Source organism: Ursus americanus, chromosome 20, assembly GCF_024610735.1.
Source record: "Ursus americanus isolate L20-20 chromosome 20, mUrsAme1.1.p, whole genome shotgun sequence".
In the NCBI taxonomy this organism is placed as follows: domain Eukaryota; kingdom Metazoa; phylum Chordata; class Mammalia; order Carnivora; family Ursidae; genus Ursus; species Ursus americanus.
In genome coordinates, this window is record NC_142146.1 from 12,396,989 (window position 1) to 12,422,450 (window position 25,462).

At 42.2% G+C, this 25,462-nt stretch overlaps 1 pseudogene; it reads left to right on the forward strand.

Moving 5' to 3' along the window:
• Positions 1-24,145: 24,145 nt before the first annotated feature.
• Positions 24,146-24,595, forward strand: LOC148108371 (putative uncharacterized protein C6orf52 pseudogene; annotated as a pseudogene).
• Positions 24,596-25,462: the final 867 nt, after the last annotated feature.

The window sequence follows — 25,462 nt, forward strand, 5'->3', positions numbered from 1 at the left end:
TGATTATGTGAATTATTTTAGGAATGAAGATTTTCAGTCTAAAAGAAAAGGCAGTGCAATTGCAGAATTAAGAATTTAAGTTGGTATTGCACGGAACACTGAGTGTTATATGCAAAAACTGTTATCATCAAAAACTGATGATGTACTGTATGGTGACTAACATATCATAATAAAAGTAAATAAATAAATAAAAAGGATCTCCAAGTTTAAAATTAAGCCACCGTAGGAGGTGATGTTCTTGAGAAGAATAGAAGAATAGAACTGGTGGGGGCGCCCGGGTGGCACAGTTGGGTAAGTGTCTGACTTAGGCTCAGGTCGAGATCTTAGGGTCCTGGGATTGAGCCTCGTGTGGAGCCCCGGTATCAGGCTCTGTGCGCAGCGGGGAGTCTGCTTCCCCCTCTCCTGCCCCTGCCCAAACTCATGCACGCTCTCTCAAATAGATAAAATAAAATCTTAAAAAAAAAAAAAGAATTTAAGTTGGGAACACTGTTGAACGCTACTATGGGGCCCGTTACTTACTCATGTTGATATGAACCCACTTATTGGTATCATGAAGATTACAGAAACTGTTAAAAATAGCAGTTAGATATTTTTTTTGACTCAGGGAATATTAGTAGAACGAAGCTTTAAGTTCTGACCTTGAATCATGTGAAGTATTCAAAATCCAGTTGGATCTAATTTTAAAGATCCTTAGGAGTGACATAGTTGTATGAATACAGCAGAACACAATTCCATCAGGTCTTCAAGTTTTTTTTTTCAAAGATTTTATTTATTTATTTGACAGGGAGAGAGCGAGCGAGAGAGCACAAGCAGGGGGTGTGGCAGGCAGAGGGACAGGGAGAAGCAGGCTCCCCATTGAGCAGGGAGTCTGATGTGGGGCTTGATCCCAGGACCCTGGGATCATGACCTGAGCCCAAAGCAGACGTTCAACCGACTGAGCCACCCAGCCATCCCAGGTCTTCATGTCTTAAAAATTAAATACAAAAGAGATTACTGTGGAACCTCAAATTCAAGCATCTCTAGATATATCTACATAACTTTTTTATGTAAAAATATTTACATATCTTAATATATGTACTTTATTTATCTTAAGATTTCAAAACTCAATCAAGTAACCAACTTGGCTAGGACCTGCAGACTTTTACGGAGAAAAACTTGAACCCAGGGAAGTGGACTAGGTGATCGCTTCTCTATATATTTAGGTATATATTTTCACTTTTTTCCCTGGAGTGTTTTACAGCAAATCCCAGATATCATATCTTCTCATCCAATTATTACCCCCTTGACTTTATGGAGTCTTTAGCATAATCGTATATAGAGTTTAGGGTTGCCAGTGGGGTCTCAAAATTCTAAGCCTCCCAGCTCAAGTATCTGCTAATAAATAGCTTCCGTTCATTGGTATTTGCTTTCTTTTTTATTGCTTTCTTTAGGTGGATAAACATCTAACCTTAGAATAAATCAAAGCAATATTAACAAGAAGAGACCCATTAATATTAATAATAGCAATGTATTGGTCTTTCATTCTGTGCACTGCCTTTTTTTTGCCACTGGTAATGCGGAGAAGCACCCTAGAAGCCATGTCCATGATGCGTTAGGCGCATCACTGAGTGACAGCGGGTGTGCTTATTCTTTGGGTAGCCTTGAGGCGACCCCTACTGGAAGGCCGATGCTACCACAGACAGAACTCCAAAAATGAGCTACTTCCTGGGAAAAAGACGTATCTAAACTCAGACTGATGTTCTCATTTTATGGAACAACTTTTCCAACATATATATAAATTACAAACCACACATCCCTCCCAACTTCCAAAGCTCTGATGAGATAGAAGCAAAACTATGACAGCAAGCAAAACTATATAAAACTTTTAACAAGTGGGCTTTTTGTGGCCTAAGGCTCTACCAAGGATCAAGATGAAGGGGGCCTGGGTGGCCCTGTTGGTTAAGTGTCTGCCTTCGGCTCAGGTCATGATCCCAGGGTCCTGGGATGGAGCCCTGCATCGGGCTCCCTGCTCAGTGGGGAGTCTGCTTCTCCCTCTCCCTCTGCCTGCTGCTCCCCCTGCTTGTGCTCCCTCTTTCTCTGTCAAAGAAATAAATAAATAAATCTTAAAAAAAGAAAAGAAAAGAAAAAAGATGAACTCAAATGCTACAATTCTACAATCCACCACATTTTGGGACTCAGACCATTTCATTATTATTATCTAGCTGGCATTCCAATAGTATCACTCCAATCCTGAGGACTTTCTTATTTGTCTGTTGCTTCCTTATTATCAAGTACTCATGTCCCGGGTTCCTTTGCAGCCCAGGCCACCCTGGACTCCATATAGTGCATAAGTTCTAGCAGGATATGAAAACGAATTTCAAGAAAGAACCCACATGGAAGGAGTCCTATGACATCCTTTTGACCATCCCCATGGCTCTGTGGGGCTCTCAAGATGATCCTTGAGGATACAAGAGTGACAAGCCACAACTATATCAAAATCAGTAGCAAACAAGGTAAATCTGTTTAATAGAGACCACCAAAGCCCTGTGGAAGCTTTATTCTAGAAAGGAAAGGGAGTTGCTGGGTGGCATCCAAGATGGACTAAGTGAAGGTCACAAAGAAGTTTTGTAGGACATATGGAGATGCCAGATAAATAACCTAGTGCATGAATAAGTCTAGTGTATGAAGTAGGAGACTGCTGGTCTACTATTAGGATTCTCAGTCCTCACCTTGCTCACCGCCATAGTTTACTGCTGCATATCAGGAAGGTCCTTCTTCCCTGCCCCTTTCCACCATAGCTCTTTCCTTCAAATGTCTTTTGCAGTGGTGACTCATGGCCACCTACTAGTTGGTACACAACAGACTTTCGCCTTGTCTGTAAAGTCCTCGGCTGCATCTTTGGGATGCAATGTGCTAGACACTCTAAAAATTCCCCCACCTAAAGGCTACCTAAGCCATGGGTCCTCCCTAACATAGTGTGTGTGTGTTGGTCAGCTGCTTTGGAATATAGAGAGCTCCCCCTTCTTCAGGAACATTTGGTTTTATGTCCTTTTTCTAGCTGTAATCCTTGGAACTGGGATTTTTAAACTAGAGAGGCCCATTGTAAAACCTGTGGGGATTCTAGAATGAGGCCTAATGAAACCGGGGATGCCATTGGGGCTCTACAAAACAAGGAGTTGTCTCTTGCCTCTGTAAAGGAAGAATAAAATAGCTCAGGAATTTTAACTGTGACTCAAAGTAGATAGAAAAAGATACCCATAAAATTAAAGATGTATTCCAGTTTCTTCACTTTATAAGAGAGGAATAGTGCATCAGTTGGTTCAGGGAGATCCTGGACATTGGTGAACAATTATTAAAAGTTATTAATTACAAATTAATTATCCTGATTGCAAGATGAACTTTTATGTATTCGTTACGCTACTCAGGGTTTGTTTGTCATGTTACATTAAACAAGCCTCACTCCCAACTCTTAATTTTTGAAAGGCCAAACACATGAACCTCTGAGGAGCGGAGGAACAAAGCCAAGATTATATGAAATTATTTATAGCCTAAAAGGATGTATTTATAGCTTATTAAATATATATTGTGGATATACATCTATCAAAGGGAGGATGCAAAAAGGAAAGCAGCTCCCATCATCTCCAGAATCTCATATCATTTATCCTGAAAGATAAATTCGGAATTAGCATAAATCTTTGGCACTGTCTCCATGCACAGAAACTATAACCCTCCTTATATATCTTAAATGTTTTACTGGATTTTAAACTATGATCTCTTTCAAAATGTACATTACAGAGCTTCCTTGTAAATAGCCTTCTGAAGTTTGCTAATATAGGTTTATCAATCATAGGCCTTAATATAAAACTAAAAATTATAAAATTTCTAGAAGAAAACATAAGAGAAAATCTTTGTGACTTTAGGGTAAGCAAAGATTTCTTAGATAAGACACAATAAGCATGATCTATAAAAGAAAAATATAAATTCTTTGGACTTCACAAAAATTAAGAACTTCTGCTCTTCAAAAGATACTGTTAAGATAATGGAAACCAGGAAAAAATACACGCAAATCATATACCTGATAAAGGACTTGTATCCATGATCTATAAAGAACCCTGCAGGGGCACCTGGGCAGCTCAGTCGGTTAAGCATCTGACTCTTGATCTCAGATCACATTGTGATCTCGGGGTCATGAGTTCAAGCCCTGTGTTGGGTGCTACCCAGTGTAGAGCCTACTTAAAAAAATAAATTTTTTTTTTAAAGAGCCCTGTATACCCAAGAATAAGAAGAAAAACAGCTCATTTTTTTTTTAGTGTGAAAAAGGTTGAAAAGACACTTCAAAGAAGATATATGGATGGAAAGTAAGCATATTAAAATATGTTCAGGGGCTCCTGGGTGGCTCGGTCATTAAGCATCTGCCTTCGGCTCAGGGCGTGATCCCCGAGTCCTGGGATGGAGCCCCATATCGGGCTCCTCCGTTGGGATCCTGCTTCTTCCTCTCACACTCCCCCTGCTTGTGTTCCCTCTCTTGCTGGCTCTCTCTCTCTCTGTCAAATAAATAAATAAAATCTTTAAAAAAATGTTCAATATCATTAGTTTTTAAGGAAATGCAAATTAAAACCACAATGAAATACTACTTCACACTTGCTGGAATGGCTAAATGTAAAGACTGACCATACCAAGTACTTAGGAGGATGGAGAGCATTGGAACTCCCATATTTTGCTGGTGGAAATTCAAGATGACACAACCACTTTTGGAAAACAGATTTCCTGGTTTCTTACACAGTTAAACATATACTTACCATACAACCCAGCCATTTCATTCCTCGTATTTACCCAAGTGAAATGAAACCTGTATTTACACAAAAACTCCCATAATATTGTTTATAGAAGCTTTATTTGTAATCACAAAGGGAAAAAAACTGGAAGCAAACCAAATGTCCTTCAGCCGTGGAGTGGATAAACATCCGTAAGTGCATCCATAAGTGTTGTTAGAGAGAATGTAATTTGGTACAATCACTTTGAAAAACTGTTCGGCAGTGTTTACCAAAGTCAAACATATACCCCAGCAGTTGCACTGCTAGAGACCCAATAGAAATGCATGATATGTTTGCCAAAAGGCTTATACCAGGATGTTCATGGCAGTACTACTTGTAATAACCCTGTGATAAAGAGTCTAACTCCATTTTTTATGTTTGACCACTGACAGCCTTCAAGCCCATCGCTCCCTTTTTCTGTCCTTCCCCACACCTGGACATGCTGCTAAGAAAACCCAGGTTTCTTTGGTGTGGGCGGGAATCCAAGCCACACAAACTCCAGCCTGTGGAAGAGGGAGTCTTCATCCTGGACCTCCTCCACCCCAAACCACTATAAAAACCAGAGCCACTTGCCCCTTCTACTGAAGCCAGACAGACTGGCTTGAATGTTGCCTGTGCTCTCCCCCGAAAGCCTCACTATGCAAGTAATAAATCTCTCAGACCCTCTGGGTGAGTGTATTGTATCACCGGTCTTCAGCTCCAAACCAATTTTGGATGGGTGGATACCACCCTCCATGGAGCGACCACAAAGCAAACCCCAAAGTAGAAACTATTCAAATGCCCAGTCACCAGATAAACGGATAAAATAAATTATTGCATGATCACCCAGTGGAACTTATAGGGCAATGAGAATAAATGAACTGCTTCATGTAATCTTACAATGCTTAAAAAAGAAACCAACACAGAATACATTATTGTATTATTATAATTACAATTTTTAATTTGAGTGTAGTTGACATAATGTTAGATTATTTTCAGGTATAAAACTTGTATTGGGAGCTCAACTTCTCTCTACATTATGCTATGCTCACCACAAATATAGCTACTCTCTGTGACCATACATCACTATCACTGTATCATTGACGGTATTCCCTATGCTGCACCTCTTATTTCTGTGACTTATTCATTCCATAACTGGAAGACTGGATCTCCCCCAGCCCTTCACCCATTTTTCCCATCCTCCACTCCCCTGCTCTCTGGCAACCATCAGTTCTCTGTATTTGTAGGTCTGATTCTGCTTTTTGTTTGTTTATTCATTTGTTTCATTTCCTAGATTCCACATATGAGTGACATCATATGATATTTGTCTTTCTCAGTCTGACTTATTTCATTTAGCATAACACCCTCTAGTTTCATCCATGTTGTCACAAATGGCAAGATCTCAACCTTCTTTATGGCTACCTAATACTCTATTGTGTCTGTATACATATATATACATGTATATGCATATACATGTATATATACACACACACACACACACACACACCCATATACACATACCACATCTACCTTATCCGTTTGTCTATCAATGGACAATTAGATTGTTTCCATATTAAGGCTATTGTAAATAATGCTGCAATAAATATAGGGGTGCATACAGCTTTTCAAATTAGTATTTTCATTTTCTTTGAGTAAATACCCAGTAGTGGAATTACTGGATCATATGGTATTTCTATTTTAATTTTTTAAAGGTTTTTATTTATTTATTTGAGAGAGAGAGCATGAGCGGTGGCGGGGTGTGGGAAAGGGAGAGAAGCAGACTCCCTGCTGAGCAGGGAGCCCAGTAAGGGGCTCCATCCCAGGACCCCAAGATCATGACCTGAGCCGAAGACAGATGCTTAACCGACTGACCCACCAGCTGCCCCTCTAATTTTAATTTTTTAAGGAACCTCTATATAGTTTTCCATAGCGACTGCACCAATTTACATTCTCACCAACAGTGCATGAGGGTTCCTTTTTCTCCACATACTTGCAACACTTGTTATTTATTGTCTTTTTTTATTTTAGTCATTCCGCCTGGTGTGAGGTGATATCTCACTGGGTTTTGACTGGCATTTCCCTGATGATGAGTAATGTTGAGCATCTTTTCATGTGTCTGTTGGCCATTTGTACGTCTTCTTTGGAAAAATATGTATTCAGTAGCTTGCCTTTTTGTTTTGTTGATAGTTTCCTTTGCTGTGCCAAAGCTTTTTATTTTGATGTAGTCCCAACAGTTTAATTTTGGTTTTTGTTTCCCTTGCCTCAGAAGACATATGTAGAAAAATGTCACTATGGCCAATGTCAGAGAAATTACTGCCTGTGCTCTCTTCTAGGATTTTTATGGTTCCAGGTCTCACTTTTAGGTCTTTAATCCATTTTGAGTTTATTTTTGTGAATAGTGTTAGAAAGTGGTTTGGTTTCATTCTTTCACATGGAGCTGTCCAGTTTTCCCAGCACCATTTATTGAAGAGACTGTCTTTTCCCTCATTGTATATTCTTGTCTCCTTTGCCATACTTTATTGACCATGTAGTAGTGGGTTTATTCCTGCACTCTCTATTCTGTTCTCTTGAGCTATGTGTCTGTTTTTGTGCCAGCACCATACTGTTTTGATTGTTACAGCTTTGTAGTATATTTGGAAAGCTGGAATTTTGCTACCTCCAGCTTTGTTCCGCTTTCTCAAGATTTCTTAAGCTATTTGGGCTCTTTGTAGTTCTATACAAATTTTAGGTTATTTGTTCTAGTTCTGTGAAAAAATGCTGTTGGTATTTTGATAAGGATCACATTGATCTATTGATTGCTTTGAGCAGTATTGACTTTTTAACAATATTCATTCTTCCAGCCATGAGCATGGAATATCTTTCCATTTGTGTCATCTTCAATTTCTAAGAATGTATTCTTTTTATTTTTTTTAAAAGATTTTATTTATTTATTTGACAGAGAGACAGCCAGCCAGTGAAGATAGGGAACACAAGCAGGGGGAGTGGGAGAGGAAGAAGCAGGCTCCCAGCAGAGCAGGGAGCCCGATGTGGGGCTTGATCCCAAGACCCTGGGATCAGGCCCTGAGCCGAAGGCAGACGCTTAACGACTGAGCCACCCAGGCGCCCCTCTAAGAATATATTCTTTATGACTACATTTAAATAAAGCGTAAGAGCAGGCAAAGTTAACCTATGTTAAAAGTCAGGACAGTCACCACCATTCTTAGAATAATAGGTTACTGGAAAGGAGCACAAAGTGGGTGCTTTTCTGAATGTCAGGTTCAATTTGGAAAAGAAAAAAAAAAGCTGGGCAAGGTGAGGAAATGTTCTCAGTTGAGTGTGGAGTTCTGGCTCTGCCTCTTGGGTTTAAGAGTGTGAACCAGCCCCACCCAGTGGACAAATGTGGATATGCATGTCAATGCTTAAAAGAGGGAGATGACAGGCCTCTCCTGGGCGCCTCATTGTGTCAGCCAATTTTGGAAGTGGGGTGAAGAATCTGGGCTCAGAAATGGGATAGAGTATGTCAGAAGAGTCTGAAGTCAGCCTTTCTGTCCTGCTACAGAAATCTTGGCTCAGCCATTCTGAGGGGGACAGATGACTTCTCTGACAGGAGAGGTAGGAAGCCCAGGGAAGCCCTATCCCAGCTGAGGGCTCTCCTATTTCCAGGCTTTGTCTGCCCCACCAGGCAGTCTGGGCTGGGTTTAGACATCAGCTTTACTCCGGTACGAGATGCTAATCCAGTAAGATAGGTAGTGATCCCCAGTCTAGAAGTGAGGGAGCTGAGGCCCAGGTAATTTGGCTTGTAACTGGTAGAATTAAGGTTTGAACCCAGGTCTATCTGGCTCTAAACCCAGCCCTACATTACTATGCTTTATGTAATGATTTAACCTCCTTTACGCCGTGGCTCCCTCTGGCAGTCTGGTGAAGTCTATGGGCCCATCTCAGAATAATGTTTTAAAAATCATAAAATGAAATATGTAAGGAGGGGTGGGGGAGGGGGAAAAAAGAAAAAAAACTACGTAAGATTAGCAATCCTATTGAAATTTCCAGGAGCTGCTGATCCTGCTAAAATACAAGATACCAAGATATTTTTTCGATTGTGGCGTGGTATGCTCTATGTGTTTCTTTATTAATGTCTTAAATACAGGTGGGTCTGCAACAACCAGAGTTTCCAGAAAGTGATGAGTGTAAATATTTTGAGATGTCTGCTATACCACTGGTGATGTGAAATAAAACTATTAATGACTTCACTGGACAAGTCACGCACCACATTCAGCAGCCCCTGAAGTTCCATCAGAGGTCAATGAAAATAAGGATCGAATCTTGTTCTTATCTAAGTACATGGACCTCCAGCATATTAGCTTGAGTCCATTGGGGATCTGTGGACCACAGGTGAAGACTCCTTGATCCTGTTGCCTCCAACTATCTCCGCTTCCCCCTGACTGTTCCCAGGGCTTCATTGGAAACCAGCCTGTGAGCTGATAGCTCACAAAGCAAAGATCACAGGGCCCAACAGACACTTCCTGAAGGCCTGCAATGTCTCAAACAGGTTGCTGGACGCAGAAACATGCCGGAATAAGACGCAGCCTTCCTTTTAAGAAGCCCCCAGCCTGGTAGAGGCAGTATCCCCAAGTAGTTTATGATTAACCTCCAAATGAATTAAACAGGCAAGAATTGAATGCTCTGGGGACAGAAGAAGAACAATCCTATGGGCTGGACAGTTCAAGAAGTTCTGGAAGAGGCAACAGTAGGGTTGGCAGAGGGTGGTATAATGTAGTGGTCAGGCACACAGGCTCTGTTGTCAGATGGCCTGAGTTCAAAACCTGGCTCCATTACTTCCTAGCTATGGGCAAGTCTGATCTCTCCCATAACTCAGTTTCCTCATCTGTAAAATGGGGTGAGCCTAATACTTCATAGGGCTGGTGTGAAGATTAATGAGTTTAAGTGCTGTTAGCCATGGTAATGGCACTGATTATCATTGGATAGGTGGACAGGCAAAAGGGATGAAACCTTTCTGGGGCTAGGGACAGCTCGAGCTGTACAGAGGCTAAGACTGTGTTCTTGTGACAGGAGCAGGCCAGGGAGGGCCACTGGCTGAATGATGTAAGGTGAAACACAGGAGGCATGTTTTATTTTCATAATTGTGTTTTTGTTTTATTTTGCCAGGGAATAGATCAAAGGTTTGATTTTACCAATAGTACTCCGTAAGATAGGGCTACTGTGAGTGTTTAAGTTTCAAAAAGCGATGAGCTGATTTAGAGAGACTATTCGTACAACAATACATAGTCCAGGTGGTACAGGGATATGGCAAAAAATGCGAACATGGTAGCTAAAAAATGTGAAAGTGCCCAGTTTGAATCACTGGATTGGGAAATAGGAATCACTTTCAATTTGAGAGGCTGTCCTGGCTCAGGCAAGCAATCCCTGCAGCCCTGAATGGGACACAGGGGCTGATGGTAAATACACAATACTTAGGAAAAGCTCAGCAATACTGTCCACACCCTTTTATTTCTGGATACACTTAAGGGCCATATTTCGTATTGTAGGTTACCACCCAGAAGCAGGTTGTGAAATCAGCGAATGGGTCATGTCCAGCATTTAGAAAATATGAAACAGAACAGAATAGGAAATATCAAAGCACAGTGTGGGTAGTTAGGGTAATTATTATTTTGTAAAGCTTATGCAACAGACTGTCAGGTAAAATGCATTTCCTCCAGTGGGTCTGCTCCGTGGAAACAGGCCTGGCTTCTAGACCAAGTTCTGCTCCCGCCCTGCTGCAGGGCGGTCCCCTACCGTCGGAGCCTTGGAGGCAGATCGATTCTGCCAGGTGGCTAACTGAGATGTGAAAGTGCTCTTTATTCTCGGGGCTCTGTTTCAGCCATAGTGTTCTCGAGCTTGTCTATATGTTCAGAGCCCTCTACTTCGGAGGGATTGAGTTCTCCAGGAGGGAGGACTGGGATCAGGCCAAATAGGCCCCTGGGGTTTTCAGTGTCACCTTCCTGATCTCCGCCAGATGTTCCTCTTTCCAGATTTTCAGCTCACGCCCAGGTCTTCTGCTTCCAAACATTCCATTACATTTCCAGTTACAGCATTTCCTTATCTCCCACGGTTTCCTCATTTTGTGGCTACACTTCCCACTCTGATGTGCAATATCTGGGTGGAGCGTGTCTTTATCCTGAAACAGCCTGTGCTGTTGTTCTGCCCCTCCTCTTCCAGGACCTGCTGTCCTGCGGGACCAGGAGGGGCGAGGGGCCAGGGGCCTCTGTAGATCTGCAGGGGGTCAGCCCCCAGATTTGGTTTCGAAGTTGTCTCCCATTGATGCTCCGGAAGGGTAACTGGGTGGAGATTCGAGGGGGCAATCCTTAGAGTATGTGGATAACTGTGTTAGCAGCCCCTGAAACAAAGACTGGAATGTAAATTTTAGTTTGGTCTACATGAGATTGCCGTTTTTAGAAATCAAAGAAGGTCAACCATTGACAATGTGCTGTGGTGTAAGTAGTAGTTTCTTTCCGAGACACAGGCAGGAGAGTGGGGAAGTGAGGCGGGGGAGGGAAGGCCGCCAAGAAAGAGTGTGGTACTCCTGTTACCCTGTGGGTAGCTGGAGCTTCATCCCCCTGGGAAACTCGGGGTAGTATAGAACACACACCTCAGCGTTATTCCACCTTGGGGGCAAGGGAGGTGGGGAATTCTGTGCCAACTCACCCGTCATCTGTCGAGGAGGCTTGAGGGGATGGGGAGCCACACTGCAGGGCAGGGGCCAAACAGGCTTTGTCAGCCAGAGCAGGCCCTCAGACGAAGCAGGGTGGGTATTGCCAAGGGGAAGTCGACCGCATATACTTAGCAGGGGAGGCCAGAGTATAGGAGGACCGCCACCAGAGCCCGCTGCGGAAGCTATGCCCTTGGACTCTCAAAGTGCCGCCAGCTCTTGCCCACATACTCAAGTATACAAGATACCATGGTCGTATTTTTCCAGAACAACTTATTTTCTGTTTTGAGACCCTAATCCACAAGATATTGAAAAATAAGTCTCGGTCACTGTAAGGGTCACCCATTGCCCAGAATTGCATCAGTTCTATGTTCAGTCAGTGCCGAGGGTCAAGCAAACATGGTGCCACCTGGTCTTTGGTGGCATCTGTCCATGTGGACCTTCACTTAGACGTCATTTCCTGCCTTCCTGTTGCTCACCGACCCCATCTGTCCGCACTCAGGATGATCCACTGGTGCCGTCAGCCCCAGGAGGGCACTGAATATGTCCCTGGATTGCTTCTGTGCCAGGGGAGGGCAAGGGCCTGCGGCTCTATTCATCCTGGACTCAGCATTACCGTGTGCCTCTGCCTCTGGATCCCGTAAACCCCAGGACTCTGGCTGGGAGGCAGAGCGCAGGGGCTGCTAGTGTCTAGACTGACTTGCTTCTCTCAGACCTCTCATCTCCCCACCCTGGGAAATAATGTGTTGGATGGATATAGGATAGAAAGGGAGGCTTAATGTCCTCAAACTCCTGTACTCAAAGGACAAGGAAAAATTGGAAGACTTTTTCTGAAGTCTGGCTGTTTGAGTGGAGGGAAGGTCAATACAGGGAAACATCATTTAACATTTCACAAATGCCCCACCTCCCTGATCAATGCAGTGCGACCACTGTCTCTTCCCTACCCGTTCCCTCTACCACGCATCTCCCTTTATGTTCATTATAGCTGTAGAACTGAGGAGGAAAGTTTCCATGTTTTTTTTAAGATTTAATTTATTTATTTGAGAGAGAGAGAGGAAGCAAGGGGAGGAGCAGAGGGGGAGGGAGAAGCAGGCTCCCTGCTGAGCAGGGAGCCCCACAAGGGGCTCAATCCCAGGACCCCGAGATCATGACCTAAGCCAAAGGCAGACACTTAACTGACTGAGCCACCCAGGTGCCCTGGAAAGTTGCCATTTTAAACAAGGCAGGGGTTCTTAATTTGAGGGTCCATGATCTCATTCAGGGAACCCTAAATTTGGATAGGAAGAAAATTTACATTTTTATTTTCATTAACCTCTAACGAAATTGACATGTCCTTCAATCGTGGATGTAGGCATAGTAGTATTAGCAGGACTTCATCACAGGTATCTTGAAACACTGTTTATACTCACCACTGCCATCAGAGTTGTAAGATCTGCCTCTAGTTCTTTTGAAATGTGTTAATAATGAAATGCAGATGTTCCTGTATCATAAATGTGTTTTTAAAGTATTTTAATATTTGTATTTCAGAATAATGTTTTAACTTTTTATTTTAAGGTAAAATTACCTTAATTATAGACACGAATTTTAAGAAATAATTCAGACAGATCCTGTATATCTTTCACCCAGTTTCTGCCCATGTAACATCTTGCAAAACTATAGTACAATATCACAACCAGGAAATTGACATTGATACCATCCCCCTCCTTGATTCTGATCTCACCAGTTGTATGTGCATTCCTCTGTGTGTGTGTGTGTGTGTGTGTGTGTGTGTGTATTTAGTTCCATGCAGTTTTCTCTCATGTGTAGATTTGTGTGATCACGACGACAGTTCTATCACCACAAGGATCCCTCATGCTGTTCTTTCATAGGCAGACACTTGCCATCCTCTCCCTTTCCTAGACCCTGGCATCCACTAATCTGTTCTCCATCTCTATAATTTTGTCATTTCCAAAATGTTATGTAAAGGAATCTATATTCCTATAAAGGAATCTTTTTGAGGTTTACATACTTTCCAAAATAGATAACCTTTTGAGATTGGCTTGTTTTCCTTCTGTATAATTCTCTTGAAATCAATCCAAATTGTTGTGTAGGTAATAGTTTGTTCCTTTTTGTTCTTGAGTAGTGTTCCATGGTAGGCATGTACCTAATTTATTTAACCATCTTCCCACTGAGGCCATTTGGATTGTTTCCAATTCTGAGGTACAGGTATCTTGAAACACTGTTTTTAACATATCTTTTAACATATCTTGTTTTATGTTTTTAAAAATATGATTCTGCGAGAGAGTCCAAGGCTTTGCTACACTGCCCACTGGCACAAAAATGTAGTTCTAAAGGGGAGGAGCACTAAGTATTTCCACATTATCCTTCTCTCCATAGGGACTGGGTGGGAATGGGGACAGGGGTAGGGGAGGTATTTCAATGATCTGTGCTGCTGGGTGAAACCCGAGGCAGGTGGTCTCTGTCACTGCAGTGAGCCACTGAGCTGTTCTTCACCGTAATGAGGGGAGTGCCTCTGTGGGAAGGACACTCAGTGACTGAGAAGGGGCCGGAAGAAAGAGAGGGGCCCAGGCACAGGGCAACTTGAAACCCAACCAGGGCCCCAAACCTAAGGAAATCTGTCATGCTCACAAAGGAGTTGGGAGTGATTCTGAGGAGACAGAGTCACAGGACTGATCCCATACCTGGATCTGCAGGGGTAGGGAACAGCTGGGGAGGATGAGCTGTGAGTGAGCTGGAAAGGTCAAGGATACAAGGACTCAGAGCTACAAGTGACTGTGACAATACAAGCTGCTGGGAGTTTTAGCGGGGGCAGCCTCCCACTAGGCGCAAGCCCATTTCATTCCTTTTCAAAGAACCATGTGACCTCAGCTGGCACCGAGCGACACTTGACTTCACCTGTGAGAGTCTTATTTTGGTTGAAGGAGTCAGGCCACACACAGTGATGACCACCCAACCTCCTCTCCCCCAAGAGCAGCCCCTAACTGGGGCATTTTTGTAGAATTTGTGCTATCTCCTGCTTTTAATGCCCAGCCCTGTGGGACATTGACAGGAGTCTGATAGCTAAGTGCCAAGGAATGCCAGTTGCTAAGAACCCATTCAGGAGGAAGACGCTATAGAAAGAATGGGGGTACACCAGAGTCTGCAGGAGGAGACCATCAGCAGTAAACCAGCCACCACTGTGCAACCACTAAAGAATGAATGGGCCTTGGCACTGAGCATCAGCAGCTGCTCACCTCACAAGAAGGGCAACAACCTGACGGTACATGCCCCTTGATGAATGAACAGCACCACCTGTGAAGTATCAAAACTGAATCTGATCAGACCTCCAACTTCCAATTTACAGAAAAACACGAGGGCAGAGAAATGTGCTCAACACTACCACAAGGATGCAATCAGCACAATCCAAACCGTGGCAAACCTGACATACAGGACAAACAACCAGTTTCTTCAATAAATAAGTTTCAAGGAAAAGCAAAAAGATGGAGGTGGAGAAGGAACCTATAGGTTTAAAAAGACAACATATACCCCAGCCATTCATATTGTGTGGAACTTATTTGGATCCTGGTCCAAACAAACAACCTGTAAGGGAAAAAGTTATAAGATTAGTGACTGGATACTTGATGATGTTACAGAATTAGTGTTAACTTTTGACAGTGATCAAAGTCCGTATATTTTAAAGGCTCATATCAAATATTTATAGATTACCTGATATGATGTCTGATGTTTGCTTCAAAATAATACAGGAAGGGATAAGTGGGTGGGCATGTATGTGAAACAGATTGGCCACCGGTTGATAATTGAAGCTGGATGATGGTTGCATGGGAGCTCATTATACTATCCTGGCACTTTTGGGGGGACTGTTTGAAAAATACCATAATAAACAACTTAGCAAAACTACAAAACTTATCTGGTGAGGAGGGGAGAACATCTGGATTCAGAAGGGAGATGAGATCAACCAACTGGCTGGGGGTCAAGGTTGGGAGTGGGGAGTCAGCCTGCCTGGGCCTGGGACAGACACTTGGGGAGGGCCTTGTGGATGGACAGATGGGATGAAAAGGTGAAGGAATAGGCTGGCAAGCTTTTCTTTCAGGTCTCAACTGTTGATTAGTGGTCAGCTTTCTGAGACCTTTGAAAAGGAATGAAATGGGTTTGCACCTAGAAGTTTTAAAGAAAGTAATATCAGAACTTGGGAAGATGGGAGAGTAGAAGGGAGACCCTGAACTTGCCTCGTCCTTTGAATGTAGCTAGATCAACATTCAACTATTTTTTAACAACTAGTAAGACGATCCAAGAATTAAAGAAACAATCTGCACAATTGGAGGGAGAGAATGTGGCAAATGTGAGGCTTATCTTGACAAACCAAGCACAGCTACTTAAAGGTCCAAACACTCCCCACTACAAGCAAGGAGGAATTCTGTAGAGGAAGGTCCAGTGGGAAAGAGCAGCCAAAACACAACCACAGAGTGTGCACAGCATGCACTAGACACACTTCTTGAGGTTGTTGTTGTTACCGCGATTTTTACTTTTTCTTTTTCTTTCCTCCTTTCTTTTTTGGACATAATGACTAGACAGAGAAATTCACCCCAAAAGACAGAACAGGATGTAATACCTACTGCCAGGGATTTAATCAATAAGGATATAAGTAAAATGCCTGAACTAGAATTTAAAAAATGATTATAAAGATACTAGCTGGGCTTGAAAAAAAAAACATAGAAGACACTAGAGAATCACTTACTGTAGAAATAAGAACTAAAATCTAAACAGGCGGAAATTAAAAATGCTATTACTGAGATGCAGTCACATATGGAAGCTCTAAGAGCAAGGATAAATGAGGCAGAAGAGAGAGTCGGTGATACAGAAAACAAAATGATGGAAAATATGGGAGCTGTAAAGGAGAAAGACAACTACTGGATCACGAAGGGTGACTTTGAGAACTTAGTGATTCCATAAAACAAAATAATATCTGGCTAATAGGGGTCCCAGAAGATGAAGAGCAGGAGACAGAGACAGAAGGTTTATTTGAACAAATTATAGCTGAGAACTTCCCTATTTGGGGAAGGAAACAGGCATTCAAGACCAGGAGGCACAGAGAATGCCCCCTCAAAATCAATAGAAATAGGTTAACACCTTGACATACAATAGTGAAACTTGCAAATTTCAAAAATAAAGATAAAATCCTGAAAGCAACTCGGGACAAGAGGTCCTTAACCTACAAGTGTAGAAACATAAGGCTGGCAGCAGACCTGTCCATAGAGACCTGGTAGGCCAGAAAGGACTGGCATGATATATTTTGTGATAAATGGGAAAAATATGCAGCCCAGAATACTTTATCCAGTAAGGCCGTCATTCAGAATAGAAGGAGAGATAAATAATTTCCAGGACAAACAAAAAGTAAAGGGATTTGTGAACACTAAACCACCCCTGCAAGAAATATTAAAGGGGATCATTTGAGCAATGAGAGAGCCCAAACAAAGACCAGAAAGGTCAGAGACAATCTACAGGAACAGCGACATTACAGGTAATACAATGGCACTTTCAGATCTTTCAGTAATTATTCTGAATGTAAACGGACTAAATGCTCCAATCAAAAGACATAGGGTACCAGAATGGATAAAAAAAAAACAAGACCCATTGATATGCTGCTTAGAAGACACTCATTTTAAACCCAAAGGCACCTCCAGATTGAAAGTGAGGGGACGGAGAACAATTTATCATGCTTATGGACATCAAAAGAAAGCTGGAGTAACCATCCTTATATCAGAAAATCTAGAATCTAAACCAAAGACTATACTAAGAGATGAAGGACACTATGTCGTAATAAAAGGGTCTATCCAATAGGAAGATCTAACACTTGTAAATATTTATGCCCCCAGTTTGGGATCAGCCAAATATATAAACCAATTAATAACGAAATTAAAGAAGCACGTTGAGGGGTGCCTGGGTGGCTCAGTCAGTTGAGTGTCTGCCTTCAACTTAGGTCATGATCTGAGGGTCCTGGGGTGGAGCCCTGCATGGTGGACTCCCTACTCAGTGGGGAATCAGCTTCTCCCTCATCCCTCTGCTCTTCCCCCCCCCTCTCGTGCTCTCTTTCTCCCTCACTCTTTCTCTGGCAAATAAATAAATCTTTAAATAAAATAAAGAAAAACATTGATAATAATACAATAATTGTAGGGGACTTTAACATCCCACTCACATCAATGAACAGATTAAATAAATAGAAGATCAATACAGAAACAATGACTTTGAATAACACACTGGACTAGATGGACTTAACAGATATATTCAGAGCATTTCATCCTAAAGCAGCAGAATACACATTCTTCTCGAATGCATGGAACATTATCCAGAATAGATCACATACTGGGTCACAAATCAAGTCTCAACTGGTATTAAAAGATTGAGATTAGTCCATACATATTTTCAGACACAGTGCTTTAGAACTTGAATTCTACTACAAGGAAAAAATCTGGAAGGACCACAAATACATGGAGGTTAAAGAGCATCCTACTAAAGAATGAATGGGTCAACCAGGAAATTAAAGAAGAATTTAAAAAATACATGGAAGTAAATGAAAATGAAAACACACAGTTCAGAATCTTTGGGATGAAGCAAAAGTGGTCCTAAGAAGGAAGTATACAGCAACACAGGCCTTTCTCAAGAAACCAGAAAAGTCTCAAATACACAACCTAACCTTACACCTAAAGGAGCTGTAAAAAGAACAGCAAATAAAACCTAAATCCAGCAAAAAAGATATAATAAAGATTAGAGCAGAAATCAATGATATAGAAATAATAAAAAAAAAGAACAGATCAACAAAACTAGGAGCTGGTTCTTTGAAAGAATTATTAAGATCAATAAACAGCTGGTGGGACTTATCAAAAAGAAAAAAGACCCAAATAAATGAAATCATGAATGAGAGAGGAGAGATCACAACCAACAGTGAAGAAATACAAAGAATTACAAGAGAATATTATGAGCAATTATATGCCAACAAATTAGACAATCTGGAAGAAATGGATGGATTCCTAGAAACATTTAAACTACCAAAACTAAAACAGGAAGAAATAGAAACCCTGAAAGGACCCATAATCAGCAAAAAAATTGAATCAGTTATCAAACAATCTCTCCAAAACAAGAGTTCAGGGCCAAATGGCTTCCCAGTGAAATTCTACCAAATATTTAAAGAATTAATACCTAGCCTTCTGAAACTGTTTCAAAAAAAATAGAAATGGAAGGAAAACTTCCAAACTCATTCTATGAGGCCAGCATTACCAAACCAGACAAAAGACCCCACTAAAAAGGAGAATTACAGATCAATATCCCTGTTGAACATGGATGCAAAAATTTTCACTAAGATACTAGCTAATAGGATCCAAAAACTGGGTGTTATATGCAAACAATGAATCATGGAACACTACATCAAAAACTAATGATGTACTGTATGGTGACTAACACAACATAATAAATTTTTTTTTAATTAAAGGATTATTCACCACGACAAAGTGGGATTTATTCCCGGGTTGCAACTGTGGTTCAACATCTATACTCAATCAGTGTGATACACCACATTGATAAAAGAAAGGACAAGAACCATATGATCCTCTCAATAGATGCATAAAAAGCATTTGACAAAATACAGCATCCTTTCTTGATTAAAACTCTCCACTGTGTAGGGGTAGAGGGAACATATTTCAATATCATAAAAGCCATATATGAAAAACCCACAGCAATTATCATTTTCAGCAGGGAAAAACTGAGAGCTTTCCCTCTAAGATTAGGAACACAACAGAAATGTCACTCTCACCACTGTTGTCCAACATAGTACTGGAAGTCCTAACCTCAGCAGTCAGACAACATGAAGAAATAAAAGGATCCAAATCAGCAAAGAAGAAATCAAACTTTCATTCTTCATAAACAACATGATACTCTATGTAGAAAACCCAAAAGACTCCAGCAAAAAATTGCTAGAATTGATACAGAAATTCAGCAAAATGGCAAGATATAAAATCAATGCACAGAAGTCAGTTGCATATCTACACACTAGCAATGAGGCAGAAGAAAGAGAAATCAAGGACTTGATCCTATTTACAATTGCACCAAAACCCCTAAGATGCCTAAGAATAAACCTAACCAAAGAAGTAAAAGATCTGTACTCTGTAAACTATAGAACACTTAATGAAGGAAAATGAAGAAGACACAAAGAAATGGAAAAACATTCCATGCTCATGGATTGGAAGAACAAATATTTTTAAAATGTCTATGCTACCCAAAGCAGTCTACACATTCAATGCAATCCCTATCAAAATGCCATTGACATTTTTCAGAGATGGAACAAACAATCCTAAAATTTGCATGGAACCAGAAAATATCCTGAACAGTAAAAGGAACATTAAAAAGAAAACCAAAACTGGAGGCATCACAATTCCAGACTTCAAGTTCTATTACAAAGCTGTAATCATAAAGACAGTACGGTACTAACACAAAAACAGACATAGATCAATGGAACAGAATAGAGAACCCAGAAATGGACCCTCAATTCTATGGTCACATAATCTTTGAAAAAGCAGGAAAGAATATCCAATGGAAAAAAGACAGTCTCTTCAATAAATGGTGTTGGGAAAATTGAATATCCATGTGCAGAAGAATGAAACTGGACCACCATCTTACACTATACACAAAAATAAACTCAAAGTGGATGAAAGACCTAATGTGAGACAGGAATCCATCAAAATCCTGGAGGAAAATGCAGGCAACAACCTCTTTGATGTTGGCTAGACACTTCTCCAAAGGCAAGAGAAACAAAAGCAAAAATGAACTATTGGGACTTCATCAAGATAAAAAGCGTTTGCACAGCAAAGGAAACAGTCAACAAAACTAAAAGGCAACCTACAGAATGGGATAAGATATTCACAAATGACATATCAGATAAAGGGCTAGTATCCAAAGTCTATAAAGAACTTACCAAATTCAACACCCAAAACCAAAAAATCCAATCAAGAAATGGGCAGAAGACATAAACAGACATTTCTCCAAAGATATACAAATGGCCAACAGACATGAGAAAATGCTCAACATCATTCAGCATCAGGGAAATACAAATCAAAACCACAATGAGATACCACCTCACACTGGTCAGAATGGCTAAAACTAACAACTCAGGAAACAACAGATGTTGGAGAGGATGTGGAGAAACGGGAACCCTCTTACACTGTTGGTGGAAATGCAAACAGGTGCAACCACTCTGGAAAACAGTATGGAGGTTCCTCAGAAAGTTAAAAATAGTTACCCTATGACCCAGCAATTGCACTACTGGGTTTTTATCCAAAGTATACAAACATAGTGATTTGAAGGGGCACTTACACCCCAATGTTTATAGCAACAATGTCCACAAGAGCCAAAATATGGAAAGAGCCCAGATGTCCATCGATAGATGAATGGATAAAGAGGATGTGGTATATATATATATATACAATGGAATATTACTCAGCCATCAAAAAGAATGAAATCTTGCTATTTGCAATAATGTACATGGAACTAGGGGATTTTAAGCTAAGCCAAGTAAGTCAGTCAGAGAAAGACAAATATCATATGCTTTCACTCATATGTAGAATTTAAGAAACAAAACAGATGATTATAGGGGCAGGGAAGGAAAAATAAAGTAATACAAAAACAGAGAAGGAGGAAAACCATAAGAGACTCTTAACTATAGGGAAAAACTGAGGGCTGCTGGAGGGGAGGAAGGTGGGGGATGGAATAATTGGGTGATGGGCATTAAGGAGGGGACTTGATGGAGTGAGCACTGGGTGTTATATGCAGCTGATCAATTACTGAATTCTATCACGGAAACTAATAATATGGTAAATGTTAATTAAATTGAATTTAAATTTAAAAAATTTTAAAAGAAAGTAATATCAGAGGAATGGAATTGACTGCAGAGAGTCGACAGCTCAGCCTATTCACGCCACCCACTTACTTCTAGGCTCTACTGTAAGCACCAATTTCCAAGCCCTATGTTGTCTTCTTTACCAGACAGTGTGCCCCACTGCTTCTGTTTGCTGTCCCTGATCTCGGGCTGGCTGAGCGTCATGTGTTCCCAGAAGCACAGACACCAGTCCTCCTGGGCAGAGCCCCAGAGCCAACAACAGGGTGTCACCGCTTAAGGGACATAGATGTCATCGAGTCTAACCCTGTACAACTGCTCTACAGACAGGGAAACTGAGCCCCAGAGAAACCCCAGGGCCTGGAGTCTGTGTACAAAAAGCACTGGGATCGTCTTAGGGAAGAGTAGGTGATTCTTGGGAAGGCTTTCTACATAGAAACATGCATTCCTTCAGTAAATTTTTATTGAGTATCTGCTGTGTTAATCACCGGCTGGGCTATGATGTGAGGGATCCCCAGACGAGTGAGAAATAACTGTGTTCTGGAATAGCTAACTAGATCTGAGTGGGAGGGGTTGGAGAGTAGGAAGGAGAAAAGAATTACACAGAATATTCACATACATTGTGGACAAGAGAGCACTGGTATGGGAGCCAGAAGGCCCTGGTGACTCTTATCAACTATGTGTTTCCAGGCAAGTGACTTGTCCTCTCTGGGCCTTGGCAGCCTTGTCTACAAAATGGGTGTGATAACCTCAGCTTTGCCTAACCCACAGAGAAGACATCTGGAGAACTCTAACACGTAACATGTGGTTGAAGATATTTTAATAAATGAATAAATACACTGATTGCAAACAAATGTTTGTACCAAGGCAAGGGACTGATACATGGTGGAAAGCTTACACATGCGCCCCCCCTTCCCTCCGCTGAAAGTAGCCCCCTCCCAGGTCCCTGAACATAACACACTGGGCAGAGGCACAAAAGGAGAGACAGGCTGGGTGGCTGGAAGGGATCAGCCGGTGGGGGCGGCACAGAAAGAGGAAATGGAAGAGGTGAGATGAGCAAAATTTCCTTCCTGTTGCGCCGTCGATGGAGCATGATAGGAAGAAGCCGGTCTGGTGCGAGATTCTGGCGCGACATCTAATCAACGTGAGTAAACATGGGCTTTACCAGAACTTCTAAATTGGAGGGCAAGTTTGCAGTTTAAAAATTCCAACTTGGAGACTCTAGAGATAGTCTAGACGGACACTGTCATGGGCTTGGCCCGGAAGGGAATGAAGTTTGCCCAAGGAAGACAGAGAAATAGGTAGAAAGAGACCGAGAGTGAAGCAGAGTTGGAGGCAGGGCCAGACTGGGGCTCTTCCAGCAGAAGGCCAGCTTGTCGAGTGCGGGCTGGGCTGTGCACATCGATTGCCAGGCTCTCAAGCTTGGGCTCTGTGTGAGTGGCAGCAGGCACTCTGAGTGCCAATGAGCGAAACCCCTGACTATGAGGAATCTGCAGTCTAGTAGGGAGACAGTCTTGCCCCTGAGCAGTATTTCCCCTTTCAGACTCAGGAAGCTCCAAGCAGGGCATCAAGGAGGCCTGGAGAGATTGGGGAAGCTTCTGGGGGGAGATGGGCCTGGAGTTGGCTGGTGGAGGACTGGAAGTGTCGGGCTGCTGGCAAAAGTTTCCCAGATTCAAGTCCTTGGCTGACAATAGAAGCAGGTGTTTTGAAAATGTGATGTCACTTTTTGCTGTAATAGTAGATGTGTCCAATGTGTTAAAATTGTGTGTTAGAAGTGTGTGAGAACAGTATGTATTTTAAGGTCTCTATTCTGAAGTTGAAGCAGCATGGTATCCCGTAGGAGAGGGCCCCATGCGTCTTGGCTGCCTGGCTTCCCAGGCTGAGGTCCACACCCTTCCCAGGGTGAATAATCCTTGCATATCTTAAAGAAGCAAGAAGATGAGTTTGGAGCCTTCTCGTGCCAGCCCACTTCAACATGGGGAAGTCCCTCTTGTCCTTAAGTGGTCTCTCTTGGTGCGCTGCACTCCTGTCTCTGCTTTGGCTGCTCTTGGGGCCGGTGGAGAACAGCTGGGAGCTAAACCCCAGGAGGGGGGTACTTCCTCTGCATCAAAGAATGTGGTCAAGTGCTGCCCAGTTGTCTGCCGTCCGACTTCTCAGCCACTATCCCCGCAGCCGGGAAGAGAAGAGCGGGTCAAGAAGGAAAAACACAGGACACATGAGGTGGTCGGCCGGTGTGGCTACTGGGTCAGGACTGGGGTGGGTCTCTGGAGGGCAGGATGAATTATGGACGAGCCTACCTGGCCAGGCTCAGCCCTTCCTAGAACTCCCTGCCCCTGGAACCATGACTGACTTCCTCTGGCTAGAATCTGCCCATTCCAGAAGGGCCCAGCCTTTGCTGGGAAAATGCCTCAGTGAATTCCCCAGAAACCTGGCCATCGGTGCAAGGGCTCTGAACCTCCCCAACCTGCCCTGCACTCCCGTGAGTAGGTGTCTGAGGGGCTGTGGCTGGAAATTCAGCTCAATAGGAAGCAGATGGGCTGAGATATTTTGAAAGAGGATGAGACAATTTGAACAGCAAAATCGATGACAATAATGGAATAAAATTAATACTCACGAGTCCATACTGACATATATATAAATAAATTGAAAGAAGGGCCAACTCTTTCTTACGGTAAAGTCCAATTAGTAATTGTAAAAAGAACGATGGAAGTGGTGAGAGAGATTTGCTGGGGTAAGAGATTTTAGCTCCCAGAGCTGGAATTTTTGACATAGGCATAAAAACTGGTGTCATTTTCTAAAGTTTCTGGATAAATGACTGGGCGGGAGAGTCTTGCAGGTTTGGGCACAGCTCCACAAGTAATTATTACTGGGACTGGCAGAGTGTGAAGCCAGTGTTCCAGCCGTGCCAGGGTTACCAGTAGGGCAACTGGTTTGAGCAACAGCAGAGCAATTCCTCCCTTTCTGACTATGAGTGTGGCCGTGCAGCAGATGGAAACGCACATAACCTTTCTGTGCACGGGACCTCCGGATGTGTGGCTGCAACAGCTCTGGCAAAAAAGCAAGATGAAGACCCAGTGGAAGATCCACAACTTCATTTGAATATTGTGGAATTAAACAAGGAGTTTAGGGTGAAAAGCGAGGAACTCTCCGACTCTCTCATGAATTGCCCCTGGCAGCCCTTGGATACAGTTCACTCTAAAATCCCAGATGAGCCCCCAAAAGAAACATGATGTTCATTAAGCTACCCAACTATCATATTAATTGCATCCTGTTTTGTTTTTAAAGATTTTATTTATTTTGGGGGGGAGGGGCACGGGGAGAAGGAGAAGCAGGCTTCCCACTGAGCAGGGACCTCAATGCAGGGCTTGCTTCCAGGACCCTGAGATGTGACCTGAGCCGAAGACACATGCTGAGCCACCAAGGTGCCCCTGTTTCTGTTTTTGAAAAAAAAAAAAACAAATCTCCCAAGAATATACTGGATTCTATATGTAAACAAATACAAATCTCTAGGACTTAAATGTGACTGATGTGATAAAATGCAATGTAAATAAACTTTACCAGCACACACACAAAATAATGATGGAAATAGAAAATCACTGTTTGGCGAACAGCACAGTAATAATTGTCAGAAAGCATCATCAACGAATGTTAATATTAGTGGGCAAAAGTTGATAAGAACGAGTATTTGCATTGTCTCAAAGTGCCTCCCCACAAGATGCTTATTAATTGCAAAGGAGTAAGTAGTAGTTTTACAACAGAAAAACCTGGCAGACACCATCTTACCAGGTGATTAAAGTTAACATCGCCAGTAATGAGACGTATTGAAATCATATCCCCCTGCTACAACGCACTGAAAAGGACACAACATCACTTCTGCGGTGCTCCTACCTAAAATACGTAACTGTAATTTGATCTTGAAGAAGCATCAAACCAAAAGTTAGGGATGTTCTGCAGTCCACTTAGAAACTACCAAGGTCATGGAAGACAAAGCAAGAAAGACTGAGGAACTGCCCCAGAAATGGAGTGACTAAGGAGCCACAAGAGCCAAATGCATTGTGGGAGTCTGCTTCAGATCTTGGACCGGTGTAAGGACATTAGTGAGACAGCTGGTGACATTTGAATAAGGTC